Here is an 8,050-nt window from a genome sequence, read left to right as displayed (position 1 = left end):
GCTCTTCAATTCCTGGCAAAAATGGTAAACACTGTTGCCATACCCTTTATCACCGAGACATCAAATGACACATTCGAGTACGTTAAAGCAAGACCATAAGTTATTGCAAGACCACACATTGCAGTTCAGGCCTTGAGTAATGTACGGTCATTGGTCCCTTGCTCCCTGATTTTCACTGTTAGAGCATTGCTGAGATGTGATGAGAAGATGTATACATTCATACCACATTCAGCCAGCAGTCTTCATGAACTGACAGCATAGGTTTCAGAGACTGCAAGAAATTGCTCAAGACGACATTTGGATCCTGCTTCCTCGCCACAAGGAAAAGAACTCTTTTATGTCATATATAGAACTAATGTTGACGATGGACTTCAGTTCCGAATGGAATGAGTGTTTAATCATTTAATTACCATTATGTGGTTAACATCACCACCAGCATTAATAAATGTTGGATGATTGATTCATGCTGGGACTCTTCCCAGTTCAGTAAGTATAGATTAAATTCTTAAAATGACACTTTCTCTACTGTGTGAACAGAAGTTCTTAAAGCAACATGTTCCCCACTGAGAGAAAATTAAAGATTAGCAGTCAATATTTATAAAAGTTTTCTTTTTCATTTCAGCCACAACCGGTTTCACGCTAATATGCTCATTTTCAGATGGCAGCATGTTGTTAGTATCGTGTCGTCTACTGATACACTGAATGAGAAATAATTATTTCCATGTAGGAAAGGCCAATGTCAGATGCCAACTCACGTGTATTCCGGTCTCGTTCCCGGAAATCCTCATTTAGTAAAACGATATTTAATGTGACGAAACTCTTGGCCATAAAATGATATACAGTTACTAAATTTGTAAACACTGTGTGAGTCTTTCGAATGAGAGCACTTAATACTAATGACATAGATGCACGTCTCTCCCTGAATCCAGTTTAGGCCAAAAGAATAAAGTAATTTTTTGTAAACCAGTGAACGCAGGCTTTTAATTTTCTCTCTATAAGTGATCAATACAGTTAGATAAATTCAAAATAATGTATAAAACACGTTCCCTATCTATACGTTCGTTTAAAAACAACTAGAGGCGAACTACTTCCATATCTCTAGGCAAGAAAAAAAAAGAAAAAAGAAAACAAGCAATGACAGTTCAGATAAATTCCGTACTGTCTAGTACTATTACATGTTCACTTAGTATTAAGAGTGACTAAAGTGAAGGTTAACAGAATTATCAGGAAGAACCAGTACGTAAATAAGTGGAATACTAAAGCACTGATGAATGTTTAGGTATGTTTGAAGTTACATGAGGCTGTAGATACTGTGATAATAAATACCACAATCAGTAGTTCAGTTGTCAACGGCCTTGCCGCTGTGGTAACACCGGTTCCCGTCATATCACCGAAGTTAAGCGCTGTCGGGCTAGGCTAGCACTTGGATGGGTGACCATCCGGTCTGCCGAGCGCTGTTGGCAAGCAGGGTGCACTCAGCCCTTGTGAGGCAAGCTGAGGAGCTACTTGATTGAGAAGTAGCGGCTCCGGTCTCGGAAACTGACATACGGCAGAGAGCGATGAGCTGACGACATGCCCCTCCATATTCGCATCCGGAGACGCCGGTGGGCTGAAGAGTAGTTCAGCTGATGAAGGATAGACATCCTTAAAATTGGCAACCACTGGAGGACGAGCGATAAGTATATGTTCAAGAAAAGTAACTCCAGACAAAACCTTGAATGTTAAAAGAAATAATTTAAATGACTGAAGAAAGAAGGAAGTAAGAAAAAGGTCAGGAAAGGAAAGAAATTTGCACTGCCGGAAAAAGTGCAACCTCAGACATTATTCCATTTTACTGACAAGTGAAGTGACAGGTATTTAATCACTGTAGGAGTACGTGATAAGAAATTCACGCTAAGTGAAAGACACATCACAGTAAAGGTGCCCAAACAGTTGTATCAGTACACAGTGTACCCCCCTCTGGCCGTAACGCAGGCGTTTATTCTTGCATGCACACGATCGTAAAAGTGCTGAACGACATCCTGCGATATGTTTTCACAGGCACCTGGCACCTTTCATTGCAATTTGTCAGTGATTATTGTAGACTATGGAGAGCCAGTAAGTTCCCGCTTCAGCATGTCCCATACGTATTCACTTGGCGAGAGATCTGATGCTCCTGCTGACCAGGGCAGTTGTTATACACTAGGAGGAGCACGTTGCGTCACAGCGGCCGTATGTGGACGTGCTCTGTCCTGAGGAGAAAGTACATCACATTCCTGGCAGTAGCATGGGCATAACAACCTCTGCAAGGTGTTGAGCACTGTTCTTTTATCCTGTAGAAACACCAAATGTGACCGCGAACTGTAACCGATGGCGCCCCACAACATGAAGCAGGGTTGGGACCTAAGTGTCATGAGCGGACGCACTGCAGAGAATGCCGCTCACCGGGCCTACGCCGTACATTGGTACGTGGCTCACATACAGACTGAACCTACTGTAACCACTGAAGACAACAGAGTACCATCCCACTCAGCTCGGCCGGTTGGCAGTGCGGTCTAACGCACGGCTTTCCGGAGTGGGAAGGAGCGCCTGGTCCCCGGCACGAATCCGCCCGGCGGACTTGTGTCGAAGTCCAATGAGCCGACCAATCTGTGGATGGTTTTTAGGCGGTTTTCCATCTGCCTCGGCGAATGTGGGCTGGTTCCCCTTATTCCGCCTCAGCTGCAATACATCGGCGATTGCTGCGCAGACGAGGTTTCGAGCGGCTAACAGAAGTGGTAAAGGCTGCCAGTCTTGCTAGCATTATGAAAGTAGAGCTGACAACTTGCAGCGTAGTCGACCGACCGATTGCGGACGTCTGGTACAGAGCCGAGTGGAGGGTCTGAATCAGAGGCTCAGACGGTTCTGCGACCGTGTAGGCCGCAGATTACTCGACGTATGCCATAAGGTGGTTGGGTTTCGGGTTCCGCTGAATAGGTCAGGTGACCACTACAGCGCCGGCCGGGGTGGCCGTGCGGTTCTAGGCGCTACAGTCTAGAACCGCAGGACCACTACTGTCGCAGGTTCGAATCCTGTCTCGGGCATGGATGTGTGTGATGTCCTTAGGTTAATTAGGTTTCAATAGTTCTAAGTTCTAGGGGACTGATGATCTCAGAAGTTAAGTCCCATAGTGCTCAGAGCCATTTGAACCATTTGTCCACTACATGCAGGAGGCGGTTACACAGTAGCAGGGGCTGTGTGGCGTGGACTGGGCAGATTTTTAGGTTAGCTGGTCTCGGGAAAACGCAAGAAGGACTTAAATACTAATCGGCAGTTACACAAATACATTTTATTTACTGGTGAGGCAAAGTTTATTCGAGCTGGTGTAAACAATTTACATAACAACCACGTAGGGTCTGAAGCAAACCCACATGCAACAGTGCAATGCAATTTGCAGCAGAGATTTAGCATTAATGTGTAGTGTGGTATAATCAACACACACTTTATTGGACCATTCATTTTCCCAGGATGTCTAACTGGCGAGACGTACTTACAATTGCTTCAAGAAGAAATGTCCCGCTTGCTCGAAGATGTTCCACTTGCTACGCGATTCCAAATGTAATTTCAATATGAGGGCGCGCCTCCACATTTCACCAACGCCGTTACTATACATTTAAATGAACATTTTCCTCAGAAATAGATCGGTCGTGGTGCTACACGTCTGTGGCCATCCAGATCGCCCGATTTAACACCAGTTGATTTTTGTGTATGGAAGTGGATGAAATACATAGTTTGTGAGGACAAATTCAATACTCGTGAGGCATTACTTGCTCGCATTATAAATGCAACAGACGTAATTTCGTCTGAAATGGAAAAATGAAAATTTGTGGCAAGGTCTTACGGGACCAAACTGCTGAGGTCATAGGTCCCTAAGCCTACACACTACTTAATCTAACCTACGCTTTGGACAAAACACACACCAATGCCCGAGGGAGGACTTGAACCTCCTACGGGGGCAGCCGCACGGACCATAACAAGGCGCCTAAGACCGCGCGGCTATTCCACGCGGTTGTGAAATTGAAAGGAGCGACAAAATCTGCTCATACGTGTGCAGCTAAATGCATTGAACTCTATGGAGACAGTTTTGAACATTTATTGTGAATATATTGTCAAATTGTATGTACACTGTGCAACTTCCTTAACAGTGAGCTTTGTTTCTTCCGGTTTAACATTAATTCATGTGTGCTATGGTATTAAGAAAAGCAGGTTATCTGACCCTTCCATACTGTTTCAGTTAACGTTATTATCATCATTTTTCCGAAATTAAATTCTCTGCAACTTTTGTTAAGACTCCGTGCAGTTGTCTGGAATTTAAAAAACAAATTGAGCCAAGTAGTTAACCCTTTCAGGCACATAAGAAAACTAAAGTGCTAGTGACTAAAATTTTTGTATGTCTGTGGTAACTGGAGGTTTTGTAAACAAAATGTGTTATTATTTCAAATATTTTTATTTGTACCACTGAAAAAAAAGCTGGGATGTATTTCTCCCTGTGGTCCTTAAAGGACAGTTACAGAACACATTACACTTAATACATCGAAAAATTACAGAGGCTTTGTATATGTTGTCTATTTGATGTGAAATTCTGCAACACAGTTTCTGCTTGAAGTAAAGCATAAATTAACACCACACTGTTCACAAATTTTGTAAGTGCGATTTTCAACACACTTTGAAGCACAATGAACACATCTCTTCCTTACGTCTGATTTTATCATTTGGTGCTCTGGACTCTTTGGATTGCAACTGGTCTGCAACCTTCTTTATGTTTTCACTACTGTTGATAAATTCCTTTGTCGACTTGAATAATTTACAATTAGATTTCTCGCAATGCATTGTCTGAACTCTAGGGATGATAGTGTTGATTTGAATTCTGATTCTTCAGCCAATTTTGAATATATTACATACGCATTGTTTACACTAATGTCAAGAAGATCAAAGAAAATTCTCAGTTAATACTTAATCTTTGCCTTCCTGTCGATCTCATAAGTCACTTTCTTCTGGTCCTCCCCTCCAATCCATTTGTACTTTCTTATCATAAGAGTACACTGAATATTGAACTTTTCAAAAAAACTAGACTGACGCCTCCTCAATGTCGTACATGGTATTGGGAAAATAAAGTTAGTCAGTAGAAAAACTGGCTTGTTATCCATCCATTTGAGGATTGTCAGACCATTGCTACTCAGACTGTATGAATCACTTCTTTTCATTTCCTTCTCTGGAGGGAATGTCTTTGGGATGCTTTTACGATTGGTGCGCACTGTTCCACATGATATGATATTTTGTAAACCGAGGTAATACTGCAAAGCTGGAGAGATAAAAAAAGTTGTGTATGTAAATTTCACATCCAAGTTCGGATAGTGATTTTGTCAGTTGCAGAACTACTGCTCACTTCAGGACCTGAGTTTTTTTTTTTTGGCAGTGTTTAAATCAGTCTCAAATAGGTAGCCAGTTTTCGAATCACATCTGCACCACATTTTGAAACCCCATTTGACTGGCTTATTTTTGACATACTGTAGCATAATATTATTTCCTTTGAATCTGATTATATGTTCAAATGGGTAATTACAGGTCTCACTTTGTATGTGCGGTCTTCCTTTATTGACTGATCTGCATTGTTGGAAAGATGTAAGTACTTTCGAATCTCTTCAAACCGATGTAGTGGCATAATTTGAGCTATATAAGTAACACCTAAATCGGGTTCAATTGCCCAATAGATTCTAAATATAGGCAAAATATGGTCCCCCTTTACAAGTTTCATACCAAGAAATGCCTTGATTTCATCTTCATTTGTGCTGAATGCGTTGCCTGATTGTTCTGCATACCGAATACTTTCAGGAATGAATGTATCATGCACCAAATCTTTTAGGCCAATAGTGGAAGAAAAAATTTTAAATGGCTGTGGCATTTCACGATTTTCACTGACACTAAAGAAAAGCACTTTCCCAAATTCATGATTCATATTATCACTTAACTGTCTTGGTTGGTAAGTTCTGGACCATTTAAATTCTGGTAGATCTGGAAGGGAATCAGGTACCTCAGCATTTGATTCTGATATTTGGTCTGTATGCCTTCTTTTGCTAGGTGGGCTACGTATTTCTTTTTAAGGATCTTCTATAATAACATGTTTTCTTTCATCTTCCATATCTCCTCCAAGAAAAAATTTATTTTCTTCATCCAGTAACATATTATCTACTTCAAGCTTCCAAAATCTGCATAACACTTTCATCAGTGACGAAAAATTCTCTTTTCCTGGAGCACATTACGTAAAAGCAGATTTGAAATATACCAGTACAAATTTTTCTGCTTATTTACAAAAATGAAAGATAATTTATTTTCAATCGAATTTTAAATACCACTCTGCTCGTTTTTTACGTAATAGTAACGATTTCATTACATTCAAAAACAAGTGCCGGCCGTTGTGGCCGAGCGATTATAGGCGCTTCAGTCTGGAACCGCGCGACCGCTACGGTCCCAGGTTCGAATCCTGCCTCGGGCATGGATGTGTGTGATGTCCTTAGGTTAGTTAGGTTTAAGTTAGTTCTAAGTTCTAGGGGACTGATGACCTGAAATGTTAAGTCCCATAGTGCTCAGAGCTATTTGAACCATTTTTTGAAAAACAAGCACACAAATTACCATTGTGGTGCATTGGGACAACTATGTCCCAAAGCATGAGAATAAAGATTTCCACTGATGAAATACGGTGATTTTCTAAATGAATGGCCTAAAGTAAAAGAGAAACTTACTTGAATATACTTTCAAGCTTTGACAGTAAGGCAGAGCACACAATACGCACATAATAAGTGAATAAATTTGTGTGTCTGCTCTAAGTGAGAACCACCAACAATAACCAACGACTAATGGTAGGTTTAGTAATTGTTGTCACCAAAGATGTACGATATTAAAGAAAACAAATATCTCTGCTTCAAGTAGAGCATCTGCAACACATCAACTGTAATTACAGTCCAATTAGTAAGGTGATTTATATGTGGGACAAATGTGTCCCATGTACGTGAAAGGGTGTATAAATTAAAAATTTTACGAAATTACTTCTTTACTTCTCTGGAAGTTCTGGAAAATTTCTGCAGGTACATGTCTGTTTTGTTAGTTTCACCAGATCAGTAACAACAAAATAAATGGAAAATGTGCTATACATTAACATCATACGGTTTTGCGATGGCTTCATATTAGCGAAGTTGCTAAATTTCAGGCAAAATCTTCTATTAGCTGTAACTCCGTAACTAAACATTTACGGACTTACGTTTATATGAACGTTTTTCTTTATTTTTAAAAGTAGAATAAAATATTAAAATAATTTCGTATAATCGTGAATCACCTTTTATTTTCGTAAATATGTATTACGCTTACATGCTGTTGAATCGACACATATTTAACCTCATTTGGAAAGGTAAGAAACTGAAATAATCCCCTGATGTATTTAAAAGAATATGACCCGTAAATATGATGATGCTTAACAACATTTTTGGCTAGTACGTTGCGATGTGCACATAATATGTTTATGTGCATTTATATATTATTGCTCAACAAGCAACGAATACAGCTGATTTAAATCCAATAACTTGGAAGATTTGACAGGACCTTAGCAGTCGCTAAGTAAACGAAAATAATAATACAGTATAATAGTTAGCAACAATGTGTGGTAAATACTACAATGAATTATTATTTGAAATTTCACCAGGAGCCCTATAGTGAATGAATATTCACTACTATTGCGAGAGATTATTGTCTGAGATTTCGCTGGGACAGGTATAAAATTAAAGAACGATAATTGACAGCACCTAATTTGGGTTCATGTGAATGAGCAGTTGCGACAATTAAAAAATAGAGTAATGGGCTTAACATCGGTAGGACTAGGCCGGTGGGGGAGTCATGTATTGTAACATTCATATGCGGGTAAACGATTACGGAATGGAATATTTGACTTTTCAAGAAGTTAATGGGATAAATATTCTCTCTTTGTTCTTTTTTTTAATATTTGAACCTGCATCTCTACTTTCCAGGATTTTACAGGTTGCTT

At 40.0% G+C, this 8,050-nt stretch overlaps 1 pseudogene; it reads left to right on the top strand.

Moving 5' to 3' along the window:
• The first annotated feature begins 1,345 nt into the window (after positions 1-1,345).
• Positions 1,346-1,463, top strand: LOC126337284 (5S ribosomal RNA; annotated as a pseudogene).
• The last annotated feature ends 6,587 nt before the right edge of the window (positions 1,464-8,050 follow it).

The sequence above is a fragment of the Schistocerca gregaria genome, chromosome 2 (assembly GCF_023897955.1).
Source record: "Schistocerca gregaria isolate iqSchGreg1 chromosome 2, iqSchGreg1.2, whole genome shotgun sequence".
Lineage (NCBI taxonomy): Eukaryota > Metazoa > Arthropoda > Insecta > Orthoptera > Acrididae > Schistocerca > Schistocerca gregaria.
This window is presented reverse-complemented; position numbering and strand designations above follow the sequence as displayed.